Genomic DNA, 7,281 nt, shown 5'->3' on the forward strand with positions numbered 1-7,281 from the left:
TCTTTGGGTTCGAGTCAGTCCTCAGGTCATTTTGGAACCAGCTGCAGAATATAAGCCCTTGATTATTCTCGAAAGGAATTGCACACACACAATATCTCATGACTGAGTTTGTGGTTTAAAAAAAAACAGCAAGTCATTCTTGCTGAATCACTGATACCATTCTGACTCTGAAAACTTGTCAGACTCAGCATGTACTAAGTGAAAGGTTTATCATCTCTGAGCACAACTGTCCCCCACCACAACTCCCAGCATTCCTTCCAGACCAGAGCCCCAGAGACAGATTTTTTCCAAGCACAGTTAAGGCAAGATTTCCAGAGAGATTTTAATGGTGAACACAAAACTGGTCAAGAAATGAATATTTCTAGCTTAAAGTTCACAGTACTTGAACAACACTGCAGAAAGCCTTGGTGGGCTTTTATATATTTATATAACTTTGGGTAATTTATACACCACAAAATTAGCTGTAAGAACTGGTATGATGTCTAACTTTTCATTTGGCTGTCAAAAGTTCTATATAAAGCAACAGCCTTTGAGGTTTGAGTTACAACCCTATATACTGAGGTGGATTGTGACCGTGTCACATCAGGAGAGTAGGGGATTGGTAGAATTGCCAATGATTAGATATAGCCTAATTAAAAAACAACAACTAGATAATTCTTTTAACCTCCTTTCCACCAAGCTATAAAAAGAGAACAAAAAAATAGTTTGTGCATATAGACAAACTCTGGATAGCAGCTCTGAGTCTAAGTAGAGACCTGTTGGAGGTTGGAATCCTTTCCTTCCAGGCAGCAAAGTTGCTCCATTGACCTCAGCTGCAAACAGAGAAAATGGAGGAAGAGCATCTGCAGGGGAGAGGGATAGCTCAGTGGTTTGAGCATTGGCCTACTAAACCCAGGGTTGTTAGCTCAATCCTTGAGGGGGCTATTTAGGGATCTGGGGCAAAAATCAGTCTGGGGATTGGCCCTGCTTTCTTGAGCAGGGGGTTGGACTAGATGACCTCCTGAAGTCCCTTCCAAACCTAATATTCTAGGACTGTTTCATAGCTTTGTACAGGGGCTTCTGTAAATTGCTCCCATAGGGCTAAATTCCATGCTGCACAAAGATTCCCCTGGGATTGTGTTTTCTCACACATATCCACTGAGACAGAAGAACCATACTGGTTCTGGTGCCAGGGGATTTTCTGCAACCACAGAAGCAGGATATGCCCCTTCATGCATTCATGTCAGCCTTGCACTCTTGGAAGGAAAATAAATCAGAAACACAGGGCTCAGAAACACCAGCTTCTCCTTTCTAAGAAATAGGCAAATGCAAAGTAAGAGCAACTGCAGCATGTGATTACATGTACTAGAGTAACCAACACTGATGGACATATCTACAGAAGAGCAAATGGGCTTCCCCTCAGAAAGGCCAGACAAGCACCCTACTGCCAATGGTTTTTATAAACACCCAGCTACAGCAATCACAAAATATCTTCCCTCTTCAAAGGCAAGTTAGTTTTCTAGAGTTCGAGATGCCATGTTGACAAAGATAGAAGAACTGCATGTCTCAAATGATACTGAGCTCAATATCTCCATTTCATCAGGGCCAGGCAGCCCAGCTACGTCTTCTACTCAAGACTGGTCTACACTGGGAAATTACATTGGTATAGAGATCTCTCTCGGGGTGGGACAAATCCACAGCCCTGAGAGATGCAACTATGCTGATCTAAACCCAGGTGTAGACAATGCTAGGTCAGTGGAAGAGTTCTTCTGTTGACCTCGCTACTACCTCTCAGGGAAGTGAATGATATAGGCTGACAGGAGAAACCCTCTCGTGGGCATAAGTAGTGTCTATACTGAGGCGCTGCAGCTGCACTGCTATAGCATTTTAAATGTAGACGTACTCTTAGTCACTTGGAGGAAAGTTAACTAGCTTTGACTCCACTTAGACAGATGGAGGTAGAACTCATGGGTTGGGGGACACAACTAGAAGAAATGGGCCATATTATACAACTGCTCATGAATAAGGGGACATACGTTAAAACTAATCCCACATTGTTCCTAGCTTCTTCTGCTGCTGATTTTGTGGCATCCAATTAATGTCTTCATCATATACTGTGTTCCCCCAACCTGCTGCCTACATGGGCCTGATTAACATAGAAAAATAGACAATTTGATACAGTGCAAGGGGGGAGGGGGAAACATGAAATTCAATATTTTATGTCTCCACCTTCCCCACACAATCGCTAAGCCTCCCTTTTTAATTTTTGTTTTAAAAGAAATAGGATGATTTAATTAATGAAAAACCCCAAACTATTTTAGTAGCTATTAGCATATTGGACACAATTTACAGACTGTATTAAAAGGCCACTGAAGACTCCTGAAGGCCAGCAGGTTAGTTGTGGATTGCCAGGATGTACACTAAGCAGCCTGAAAATGTCAATTGTGTATAATAGAAGCCAGTAGGACTGGAGCAGGTGATACAAGTCATTGCCAGTAAATTTAATTTTGTGCACACTACTCTCTGACTGACATGCCCATTAGTAGTGATCTGTGGGCAGGATTCCAAACAAGCAAAGACTGGAACATCTTGAGTTACTTTCATGCTGTTCTTCAAGTTTAAGAGAGTAATTACATATCTTTAAGATGAATGCTGTGATGGGGCAAGGTCCCATTCAGTGAATAAAATATTTGTTTTAAAATGGGGTAATTCTGATGTACTCTCATGCCAAAGGCAGCTTGTGAATCTGTACGTAAACCGCAGGCAGGATTCCTCAGCTATTTTGTGTTGGATTCTTTGGAGGAGGGCCCTTGAAATCTAAGCTCCTAAGACAGAGAAGCTTCTGGTTACATAGGACAAGACCTGTATATTCAGAATAAGGAGGTAAGGATTGTCCGCAAGCATTCAGAGGAAGGTTTGGCAGATTGAACCTATGTCCTGGGTCATACTCCTAGCAGCTGCTGTTAAGCAAAGACGTGAGAGTCAGGAGACCTATATTTTATTTGCAATACTGCTATTGACTCACTTATGTAAGCTTGGGTGACTCATTTGATCTTTCAGTGCCTACTTTTCCCCATACAAATAGGGAGAATTTTACTATCTTTGTGAAGCACTTCAAAAAATCTATGGATGAAGAATACTAGGAGTGCAGAGTATATTGGGCCTGTGATTCCTGTGTCAAATTATTCTGCTTGCTGAACCTAAACCTTGTACCCAGTTACAGAACAAAGGAACTTTAAGTGGCAGAAAGTACTGATCCTCATCCTTCAAAACAACTCGCCAAAACATAACTGACCCGGTAGCATCAGAAATGAGGCTGCCCCAGATCCAAAGAGACACAAACATGCCTGAGTATGGTCTCCAGTCTACTACTAAATGGAGAAAGTGAAATCTTAGCCCTATTAAAGTCAATGGCAAAACTCCAATGGAGTGAAATCCTGGTCCCACTGAAGCCAAAAGGATTTGGAAAGAAGATTTATGAGTTTAAGCTCTGACCATTTTATCAATGAAAATATAAAAAAAGCAGAAGAAAAAAGTCTGCAGCATAGTTTGGTTTCTTACTCTAGTATTGCAGATATTTAGACGGAAGGAAATATTTCATAATAGTCCTTAACTTCTCATCTAAAATATTGAGTAGACCATAAGAACAGAAAAATCCACAGGCAGATTTGCATTAGATAAAAATGGGTCAGATCCTCAGTGAGCGTATATGAGCACAATCCCTGGGTCTGGCAATTCTCCCCTTATCTCTGCAGAGTTTGACAGAGTCACTGGGCCCAAGAAGCATGCATAGTTTATAAGAGCTGCGTGCTATATGGTGCCACTAACCAGCTGGTCCTCTTTACTCTTGTGAAGTTGAAAGATCACAGGCAGGACTTGTTCCTGCAGGTCTTCAGACCCGACAGTGGCTCTTTAGGAACTGCCATATCATTATATTCTCATTAGCACTTCTGTATCAGGTAGGCGCTTGCTGAACCACCTGGATCATTTTTAAAGGAAGATATAGATAATAAATAGGGGAGGAAGTTCATACGTTAAAGTATATATGGTAGTCCTTATCACTCTACATTTAGAACTGCTAGCAATGTGTTTTCCTAATCAGCATAAAGAGGGCTATTTATCTTAAGAACTGCATTAACTGTTCTATCGACCACCTCTATGAGCCATTTACAGGTTGACCTGCACAGTACTTAGAGTTCTCACACTGATTAGGAAAAACATGCCAAAACCATTGTTGCTGCTAATACAATTTCAACTAGTGTGCAGTCAGAACCATAGATTCGGGGATTTCTTATATGTCTCTCCAATGCGTTCTCTGACTCATACTTAAAACAACTAAAAACAGGAGTGGGTGGCACTAATGCTAGAGACATAGGACCCTGTGTTTCTTCTTCATGAATTCCCTTTGGGTAGGTTAATAATGAGCAAGGTGAACAAGTCAATATAATAGGAAGTAGTTCTATTCAAGGTTGATATGAAAGCCTTTTAGTATGCTGGTTAGGAAGCCACATACTCAACTTAAATAGGGGTAAATGACAATAGAGCTGCACCTTATTTAATCGAATATGTTCATTTTTTCAGTAAGAAGTTTTCAAGGCAAGTTAAGAAACTAAAAAATCATGCAAACAAATGACTTGATATATAGAGGTAGCATTAGAGAAGAGAACCACATACAATACAGCTTAATTAAATGGAAGGAAGTGCAAAGGTTATATTTACATATGAAATCACCGAGTAAGGAGGATAAATGATCCAGACAGGAGTAACAAATGTACCAGCATATCTTTAAAGGTATCTGTGAACGTAACATTTACATAGCCATTGGCAGCAGCAGAAAGTGAATATATTCATTTATTCATATTATTCAAATAACTACTTTCATTGTGCCTCTGCAAAAATGAAAATTATATATGGTAGAATGAACTGTTTTTAATCTCCAGAAATAGAAAATTAAGTATGAAACATGCCTAGTAGAACATATTTTATTGCCAGTTTCCTGAAGGGGGTTCTTTCAGATTAGAGCAAAAACGGTCTCATCCGTTTTCTAAATTATTTTTGATTTCTAACATGTTTATTCTTCCTGGTCTCTACTAATGTCCAGCATTTTGCAAAGATGCTCTACAATACTTCCAGATTGTTCTTGGGGGGAAAAAGAAACAATTATGTAATACGTAATGAAAGCCAAAACTAGATAAGCTTGGGCTCAGTTTGGACTCCAGCCAGTAAAGTGAGAGATTCAGTGACAAGGTCACCCAAAAAAAAAATCAGCAAGTTTTATCACTAGGATTTCAGTTCAGAATTAAGAAAGTGACCTGTGGTGATATTTTGAAACAATTTTATGATGGCTCTAATTAGATGCAGCTGTTATTTTTGAGTTTTGTGTTGAATCTTTTAGTTCCAAAATCAAAAAAAGAGTAAGAAGAGGGTCAACCAACACCTGCAAATTGAATTTCCTGAGGAGATTCATCTTGTGAGAATGGAAATCCAGAACTTTTGCAAACCAAAACTGAAGGAGCTGCACGGAGGTGCAGATTTTCTCCATTGTGTCTCATTATGGATTTTTAAATGGACTTTTTGAATAATCGTGAACATATTATGAGATACTTATCACTGACTGAGTTATACTACTTTCAGGATTAGCTGTTATGAGCTCTTGATTCTTAGATAATGCAATTCAAAGCACTTAAAATGAATATTATAGGTGAACAAGTATCTACTGGCTACAGCAGTGTGAAAATTTGGGGCTGAAGTATGCAAACTTAAGTCAGGTTAAGAGACCCTTGGGGAGGACTCAGCGTCTAGTCCCCACTAGATCTGGCTAAACTTCCCCAACCTCTCCACTTTTGAAGCTTCCTTGATAGCTGGTGGCAGAGTATGATGGGTGCAGCCTGGAACATTCAAGACCACATGCACAGACAGTAACAAGACCCGCAAAATATTTTCTAACTCTTTCACTGCTGACTTAGTGGTAGCAGGGAAAGCAAACAGGCAAGCTCATTCCACTGAAGACCCTTTCTGGCCTGAAAAGCTAGTTAGTAGGGGCAGCTGATGCTTTTTTAGAGGCTGGGAGTCTGTGAGGAAGAGGTCCAAGTGAATTTCATCTCTTCATATCAATCTTGTGGAGGTTCACGGAGCTTCAACCAAAAACAAGACAAAAAGGACATCTTGAATCCTGTGCCAGCTGGAATCTGAGAGTTGCCTAAAGCCCTAGGAGGCACAGGTATATCGTAAAAAGGAAAGAAAGAATTTGAATTTAAATGAAAGTTTGACAAAAAGACATACAACACACAGTATATTTGTTCTGAATAAAAGCCTACTCACAATTAGATCTACCACCACAGAGGCCAGGAAACTGAGAAAATTCTGCTTTCTTGAGCTAGCAAATATCCCCAAAAAACTATAGCAGTGTTTCCCAAACTTGGGACGCCGCTTGTGTAGGGAAAGCCGCTGTTGGGCCGAGCTGGTTTGTTTACCTGCTGCGTCCGCAGGTCCAGCCGATCACAGCTCCCACTGGCCGCAGTTCACTGCTCCAGGTCAATGGGAGCTGCTGGAAGTGGCAACCAGTATGTCCAGCAGCCCCCATTGGCCTGGAGCAGCGAAACACGGCCACTGGGAGCCGCGATTGGCCGGACCTGCGGACACGGCAGGTAAACAAACCTGGCCGGCCCGCCAGGGGCTTTCCCTACACAAGTGGTGTCCCGGGTTTGGGAAACACTGAATTATAGGATAGTATTTGACATACTGAGTTTTAAAGATTAATGTGATTTGAGGAATCATCTTTGGATCCTTCACCTTTTAAAAAATGACCTCAATTCTGTGTTTAAGATGGAACGTTTAACTATATAAATGTTTGCATTTGAGTTATCAAGTCATTGTGCCCACAAACATTTATGCATTGAACCTTTAAAATTATCCTTCCCTGTGACAGAGGATAAAAGGAGAACAATGGTATTTTTTAAGATAGAGACAGAAAATAAGACTCCAATGAAATGCAATTTATTGGCTTTCATAAAATAAAATAAAAGAAAAGGTCAGGAAAAAGGTTATTAATCTTCTTGGAAATAAAGGTAGTCCTGTTTTCAGAAAAAAATAAAGCTGACAGGCTTGATTTTATATTCAATCTCTTTCTTAAAAAAAAAAAGTTTCATTTTTTCCTTGGCCTATACCAACAATGGTACCCATTGAAAATATAAAAACAGTGGGAAATGTTTTAAATAATTTTCCAGTTATTCAGAACTCTAAATAGCAGCATCAGTAATGTCTTATATTCAAATAGTGCCTCTCATCCCAAAATACTTCACA

This window comes from Mauremys reevesii, linkage group 9, assembly GCF_016161935.1.
Source record: "Mauremys reevesii isolate NIE-2019 linkage group 9, ASM1616193v1, whole genome shotgun sequence".
In the NCBI taxonomy this organism is placed as follows: Eukaryota; Metazoa; Chordata; order Testudines; family Geoemydidae; genus Mauremys; species Mauremys reevesii.